Here is a 7,500-nt window from a genome sequence, read left to right as displayed (position 1 = left end):
AAAGGAGTGTGGCAACTAGGCTCTTACTAGCTCATAGACATACCTGTCTACTCATACTTGAGTTAATGGACAAGCGAAGTTTTACGCTCACTCCCCGTGGGCACTCGGTGGAAATGATTTAGCAATTCAAATCCTAAGTCAGTGTCCTGAGGATATATTTATGAAAGAATGGAATAATGCAATGCCCGCATTGATATCGATAAATAACAACCCTCCTCTGACCAGGGATCGAAACCTAGGTCACTACGGGTATGAAACCGGAAGGCCAGTGCTAAAACCAACCATGGCACAAAGACACACTAAAGGAGTGTGCAACTAGATCTTACATAGCTCCATAGACATACTGTCTACTCCTACTTGAGTAATGACAGCGAAGTTTTACGCTCACTCCCGTGGGCACTCGGTGGAAATTGATTTAGCAATTCAAAATCCTAAGTAGATGTCCTGAGATATTTATGGAAAGATGGAATATGCAATGCCGCATTGGATATCGATAAATAACAACCCTCTTGACCAGGATTCGACCTAGGTCACTCCGGTATGAAACCCGGAGGACAGTGCATAAACCAAACCATGCCACACGACCCACTAAAAGGAGGTGTTGCACTAGGATCTTACTAGATCATAAGACGATTACCGGGTCTAATCATACTTGAGTAATGACAAGCGAAGTTTTACGTCTACCCTCAGTGTGGGCACTCGGTGGGAAATTGATTTAGCAATTCAAATCCTAGTCAGACGTCATGAGGTATATTATGAAGATGGAATAATGCAATGCCGCATGATATCGTATAAATAACAACCCTCTCTGACAGGACTCGAACTAGGTCACTCGGTATGAAACCGCTAGGCCAGAGTGCTAAACAACCATCGCCACACGACCACTAAAAAGGAGTGTGCAACTAGGAATCTTACTAGCTCCATAGGAACATTACTGTTTCTATCATACTTGAGAAATGACAGCCAAAGTTTTACGCTCACTCCCGTGGGCACTCGGTGGAAATGATTGCAATCAAATCCTAGTCAGATGTCCTGAGTATATTATGAAAGATGGAATAAGCAATGCCGCATTGATATCGATAAATAAAAACCCTCTTTCTGACCAGGACTCGAACCTAGGTCACTCCGGGTATGAAACGGAGGCAGTGCTAAACCACCATGCCACACGACCCCAGTAAAAAAGGAGGTTGCAACTAGGATCTTTACTAGCTCCCATAGACATTACCTGTCTACTCATACTGAGTATGACAGCGAAGTTTTACGCTCACTCCCCGTGGCACTCGGTTGGAAATTGATTTAGCAATTTCAAATCCTAAGTCAGATGTCCTAGGTATATGTATGAAAGATTGGAATAATGCAATGCCGCAGTGAATCGAATAAAATAACAACCCTCTCTGACCAGGACTCGAAACCTAGGTCACTCCGGGTATGAAACCGGAGGCCAGTGCTAACCAACCATGCCACACGGACCCACTAAAAGGATGTGTGCAACTAGGATCTTACTAGCTCCATAGACATTACCTGTCTACTCATACTTGAGTAATTGACAGCGAAGTTTTACGCTCACTCCCGGTGGGCACTCGGGGAAATTGATTTAGCCATTCAAATCCTTAAGGCAGATCCTGAGGTAGATTATGAAGATGGAATAATGCAATGCCGCATTGATATCGATAAATAACAACCCTCTTGACCAGGGACTCGAACCTAGGTCACTCCGGGTATGAAAACCGGAGGCAGGCTCAACCAACCATGCCACACGGACCCACTAAAAGGAGTGTGCAACTAGGATCTACTAGCCTCCAAGACATTATCTGTCTCCTCATACTTGAGTAATGACAGCAAAGTTTACGCTCAACTCCCCGTGGGCACTCGGTGGGAAATTGATTTAGCAATCAAGATCCTAAGTCAGATGTCCTGAGGTATATTTATGAAAGATGGAATTAATGCCAATGCCGCAGTGATAGCGATAAATAACAACCCTCTCTGACCCGGACTCGAACCTAGGTCACTCCGGGTATGAAACCGGAGGCCATTGACTAAACCAAAAACCATGCCACACGACCATCTAAAAGGAGTGTGCAACTAGGAATCTTACTAGGTCCATTAGACTCTTACCTGTATACTCATACTTGAGTAATGACAGCGAAGTTTTACGCTCCACTCCCGTGGGGCACTCGTGGGAAATTGATTTAGCAATTCAATCCTAAGTCAAGATGTCCTGAGGTATATTTAGAAAGATGAATAAGCAATGCCGCATTGATATCGATAAATAAACAACCCTCTCTGACCAGGACTCGAAACCTAGGTCAATCCGGTATGAAACCGGAGGCCAGTGTACTAAACCAACCATGCCACACGACCCCACTAAAAGGAGTGTGCAACTAGGATCTTACTAGCTCCATAGACATTTACCTGTCTACTCCATACTTGAGTAATGACAGCGAAGTTTACGCTCACTCCCCCTGTGGGCACTCGTGGAAATGATTTAGCAATTCAAAATCTAAGTCAGATGTCCTGAGGTATATTTAGAAAGATGGAATAATGCAATGCCGCCATTTGATATCGAAAATAACAAAAACCCTCTCTGACCAGGACGCGAACTAGTCCACTCCGGTATGAAACCGGAGGCCAGTGCCTAAACCACCATTGCACACGACCCACTAAAAAAGGGAGTGTGCAACAGGATCTTACTAGCTCCATAGACATTACCGTCTCTACTCATATTGAGTAATGACAGCGAAGTTTTACGCCACTCCCCGTGGGCACTCGGTGGAAATTGATTTAGCAATTCAAATCCTAAGTCAGATGTTCCTGCGGTATATTATGAAGATGGAATAATGCAATGCCGCATTGATATCGATAAATAACAACCCTCTCTGACCAGACTCGAACCTAGGTCACTCCGGGTATGAAAACCGGAGGCCAGTGCTAAACCAAACCATGCCACAACGACACACTAAAAGGACGGTGCAACTAGGTCTTACTAGCCCATAGAATTACCTGTCTACTCATACTTGAGTAAGGACAGCGAAGTTTTACGCTCACTCCCCGTGGGCACTCGGTGGAAATTGATTCGTCATTTCCAATCTAAGTAAGATGTCCTGAGGTATATTTATGAAATATGGAATAATGCAATGCCGCATGATATCGTAAAAACAACCCTCTCTGACAGACCGACCTAGGTCACTCCGGGTATGAAACCGGAGGACAGTGCTAACCAACCTGCCACACGACCCACTAAAAGGAGTGTGCAACTAGGATCTACTAAGTCCATAGACATACCTGTCTACTCATACTTGAGTAATGACAGCGAAGTTTTACGCTCACTCCCGTGGGCACTCGGTGGAAATTGATTTAGCAATTCAAATCTAAGTCAGATGGCCTCGAGGTATATTATGAAGATGGAAATAAGCACTGCCGCCTTGATATCGATAGAATAACAACCCTCTCGACCAGGACTCGAACCTAGGTCATTCCGGTATGAAAACCGGAGGCCAGTGCGAAACCAAACCATGCCACCCGACCCACTCAAAAGGAGTGTGCAACTAGGCTTACTAGCTCCCATAGACATTACCTGTCTATCATAACTTGAGGAATGACAGCGAAGTTGTACGCTCACTCCCCGTGGGCACTCGGTGAAAAATTGATTTAGCAATTCAAATCCTAAGTCAGATGTCTGAGGTATATTTATGAAAGATGGAATAATCGCAATGCCGCATTGATATCGATAATAACAACCCTCTTGACCAGGACTCGAACCTAGGGTCACTCCGGGTATGAAACGGAGGCAGTGCAAACCAACATGACACACGACCCATAAAAGGATCGTGTGCAAACTCGATCTTACTAGTCCCCATTAGAACATTACCTGGTCTACTAATACTTGAGTAATGACAGCGAAGTTTACGCTCACTCCCGTGGGCAACTCGTGGAAATTGATTTAGCAATTCAAATCCTAAGTCAGATGTCCTGAGTATATTTATGAAAGAGGAATAATGCAAATGCGCATTGATAGCGATAAATAACAACCCTCTCGACAGGACTCGAACCTAGGTCACTCGGGATGAAACCGGAGGCCAGTGCTAACCAACCATGCAACACGACCCCACTAAAAAGGAGTGTGCAACAGGATCTTACTAGCCCATAGGACATTAACCTGTCTACTCATACTTGAGTAAGACAGCGAAGTTTTACGATCACTCCCCGTGGGCACTCGGTGGGAAATGATTAGTGCATTCAAAATCCTAAGTCAGAGTCCTGAGGTATATTTATGAAAGAGGAATATGCAATGCCGCATTGATATCGATAAATAAGTAACCCTCTCTGACCAGACTCGAACCTAGGTCACTCCGGGTATGAAACCGGAGGCCAGTGCTAAAACCAACCATGCACACGACCCCACTAAAAGGAGCGTGTGCAAACGTAGGGGATCTTACTAGCTCCATAGACATTACCTGTATACTCATACTGTGAGTAATGACAGCGAAGTTTTACGCTCACTCCCCGTGGGCACTCGGTGGAAATTGATTTAGCCAATCAAATCCAAGTTCAATGTATGAGGTATATTATGAAAGAGGAATAATGCAATGCCGGCATTGATATCGATAAATAACAAAACCTCTCTGACCAGGACTCGAACCTAGGTCACTCCGGTATGAAACCGGAGGCCATTGCTAAACCAACCATGCACACGACCCACTAAAAGGAGTGGCAACTATGATCTTACTAGCCCATAGACATACCTGTCTACTCTACTTGAGTAATGACAGCGAAGTTTACGCTCACTCCCCGTGGGCACTCGGTGGAAATTGATTTAGCAATTCAAATCTTAAGCAGAGGTCCGGAGGATATTATGAAGATGGAATAATGCCAAGACCGCCATTGATATCGATAAAACAACCCTCTCGCCCAGGACTCGAACCTAGGTCATTCCGGGTATGAAACCGGTAGGCCAGTGCTTAAACCAACATGCCACCCGACCACTAAAAGAGTGTGCAAACTAGGATCTACTAGCTCCATAGACATTACGTCTACTCATACTTGAGTAATGACAGCGAGGTTTTACGCTCACTCCCCGGGGCACTCGGTGGGATTGATTAGCAATTCAAATCCTAAGTCAGATGTCCGAGGTATATTATGAAAGATGGAATATGCAATGCCGCATTGATATCGAAAATAACAACCCTCTCTGACCAGGACTCGAACCTAGGTACTCCGGGTATGAAAACGGAGGCCAGTGCTAAACCAACCATGCCACACGACCCACTAAAGGAGTGTGCAACTAGGATCTTACTAGCTCCATAGACATACGTGTCTAATCATACTTGAGTAATGACAGCGAAGTTTTTACGCTCACTCCCCGTGGGCACCTCGGTGTGGAATTGATTTAGCAATCAAATCTAAGTCAGAGTCCTGAGGTAATATTTATGAAAGGATGGAAAAGCAATGCGCATTGATATCGATAAATAACAACCCTCTCTGACCAGGACTCGAACTAGGTCACTCCGGGTATGAAACCGGAGGCCAGTGTAAACAAACCATGCAACGACCACTAAAAAGGAGTGTGAACTAGGATCTACGAGCTCATAGACATTACCTGTCTACCATACTTGAGTAATGACAGCGAAGTTTTTACGCTCACTCACCGTGGGCACTCGGTGGAAATGATTAGCAATTCAAATCTAAGTCAGTGTCCTGAGTATATTTTGATAAGATGGAATATGCAATGCCGCATTGATATCGATAAAATAAAAAACCCCTCTCTGACCAGGACTCGAACCTAGGTCATTCCGGGTATGAAAACCGGAGGCCAGTGCTTAAACCAACCATGCCACCCGACCCACTAAAAGGAGTGTGCAACGAGGATCTCTCTAGCTTCATAGAAATTACCTGTCACTCATATGAGTAATGACAGCGAAGTTTTACGCTCACTCCCCGTGGGCAATCGGTGGAAAGTGATTTAGCAATTCCAAAAACTAAGTCAGATGTCCTGAGGGATATTTATGAAGATGGAATAATGCAATGCCGCATTGATATCGATAAATAACAACCCCTCTCTGACCAGGACTCGAACCTAGTCACTCCGGGTTGAAACCGGATGCCAGTGCTAAACCAACCATGCCCCCGACCACTAAAAGGGAGTGTGCACTAGGATCTTACTAGCTCCATAGAATTACTGTTATACTCATACTTGAGTAATGAACAGCGAAGGTTACGCTCCCACTCCCCGTGGGCACCGGTGGAAATTGATTTTAGAAATTCAAATCTAAGTCAGAGGTCCTGAGTATATTCTATGAAAGATGGAATAATGCAATGCCCGCATTGATATCGATTAAATAAAACCATCTCTGACCAGGACTCGAACCCTAGGTCACTCCGGTATGAAACCGGAGTGCCAGTGCTAACCAACCATGCCACACGACCCACTAAAAAGGAGTGTGCAACTAGGAACTTACTATACCTCCATAGACATTACCTGTCTACTCATACTTGAGATAATGACAGCGAGTTTACGCTCAACTCACCGTGGGCCACTCGGTGGAAATTGATTAGCAATTCAAATCCTAAGTCAGATGTCCTGAGGTATATTTATGAAAGATGGAATAATTGCAAGCCGCATTGATATCGATAAATAACAACCCTCTCGACCAGGACTCGAAAACCTAGGTCACTCCGGGGTAGAAACGGAGGCCAGTGCTAAAACCAACAATGCCACACGACCCACTAAAAGAGTGTGCAACTAGGATATTACTAGCTCCATAGGACATTACCTGTCTACTCATACTTGAGTAATGACAGCGAAGTTTTACGATCACTCCGGGGGCACTCGGTGGAAATTGATTTAGCAATTCAAATCTAAGTCAGATGTCCTGATGTATATTTATGAAAGATGGAATAATGCAATGCCGCATGATATCGATAAATAACAACCCTCTCTGACCAGGGACTCGAACCCTAGTGTCACTCCGGGTCATGAAAACCGGAGGCCAGTGCTAAACCAACCATGCCACACGACCCACTAAAAAGGAGTGGGCGATAGGATCTTACTAGCTCCATAGACATTAACATGTCTACTCATACTTGAGTAATGACAGCAGGGGGGGGAAGTTTTACGCCACGCCCCGTGGGCACTCGGTGGGAAACTTGATTTAGTGCAATTCAAATCCTAAGTCAGATGTCTGAGGTATATTTATGAAGATTGGGAATAATGCAATGCCGCATTGATATCGATAAAAAACAAACCCTCTTGACCAGGACTCGGAACCTAGGTCACTCGGGTATGAACCGGAGGCAGTACTAACCAACCATGCCACACGACCCACTAAAAGGAGTGTGCAAACTAGTCTTACTAGCTCACATAGACAGTACCTGTCTACTCATACTGAGTAATGACAGCGAAGTTTTACGCTCACACCCCGTGGGCACTCGGGGCAGGAAATTGATTTGCAATTCAAATCCTAAGTCAGATGTCCTGAGAGATATTATGAAAGATGGACATAA

The sequence above is a fragment of the Penaeus monodon genome, chromosome 9 (assembly GCF_015228065.2).
Source record: "Penaeus monodon isolate SGIC_2016 chromosome 9, NSTDA_Pmon_1, whole genome shotgun sequence".
NCBI lineage: Eukaryota > Metazoa > Arthropoda > Malacostraca > Decapoda > Penaeidae > Penaeus > Penaeus monodon.
The sequence above is the reverse complement of the archived record's forward strand: the minus strand, read 5'-3'. Positions refer to the sequence as shown.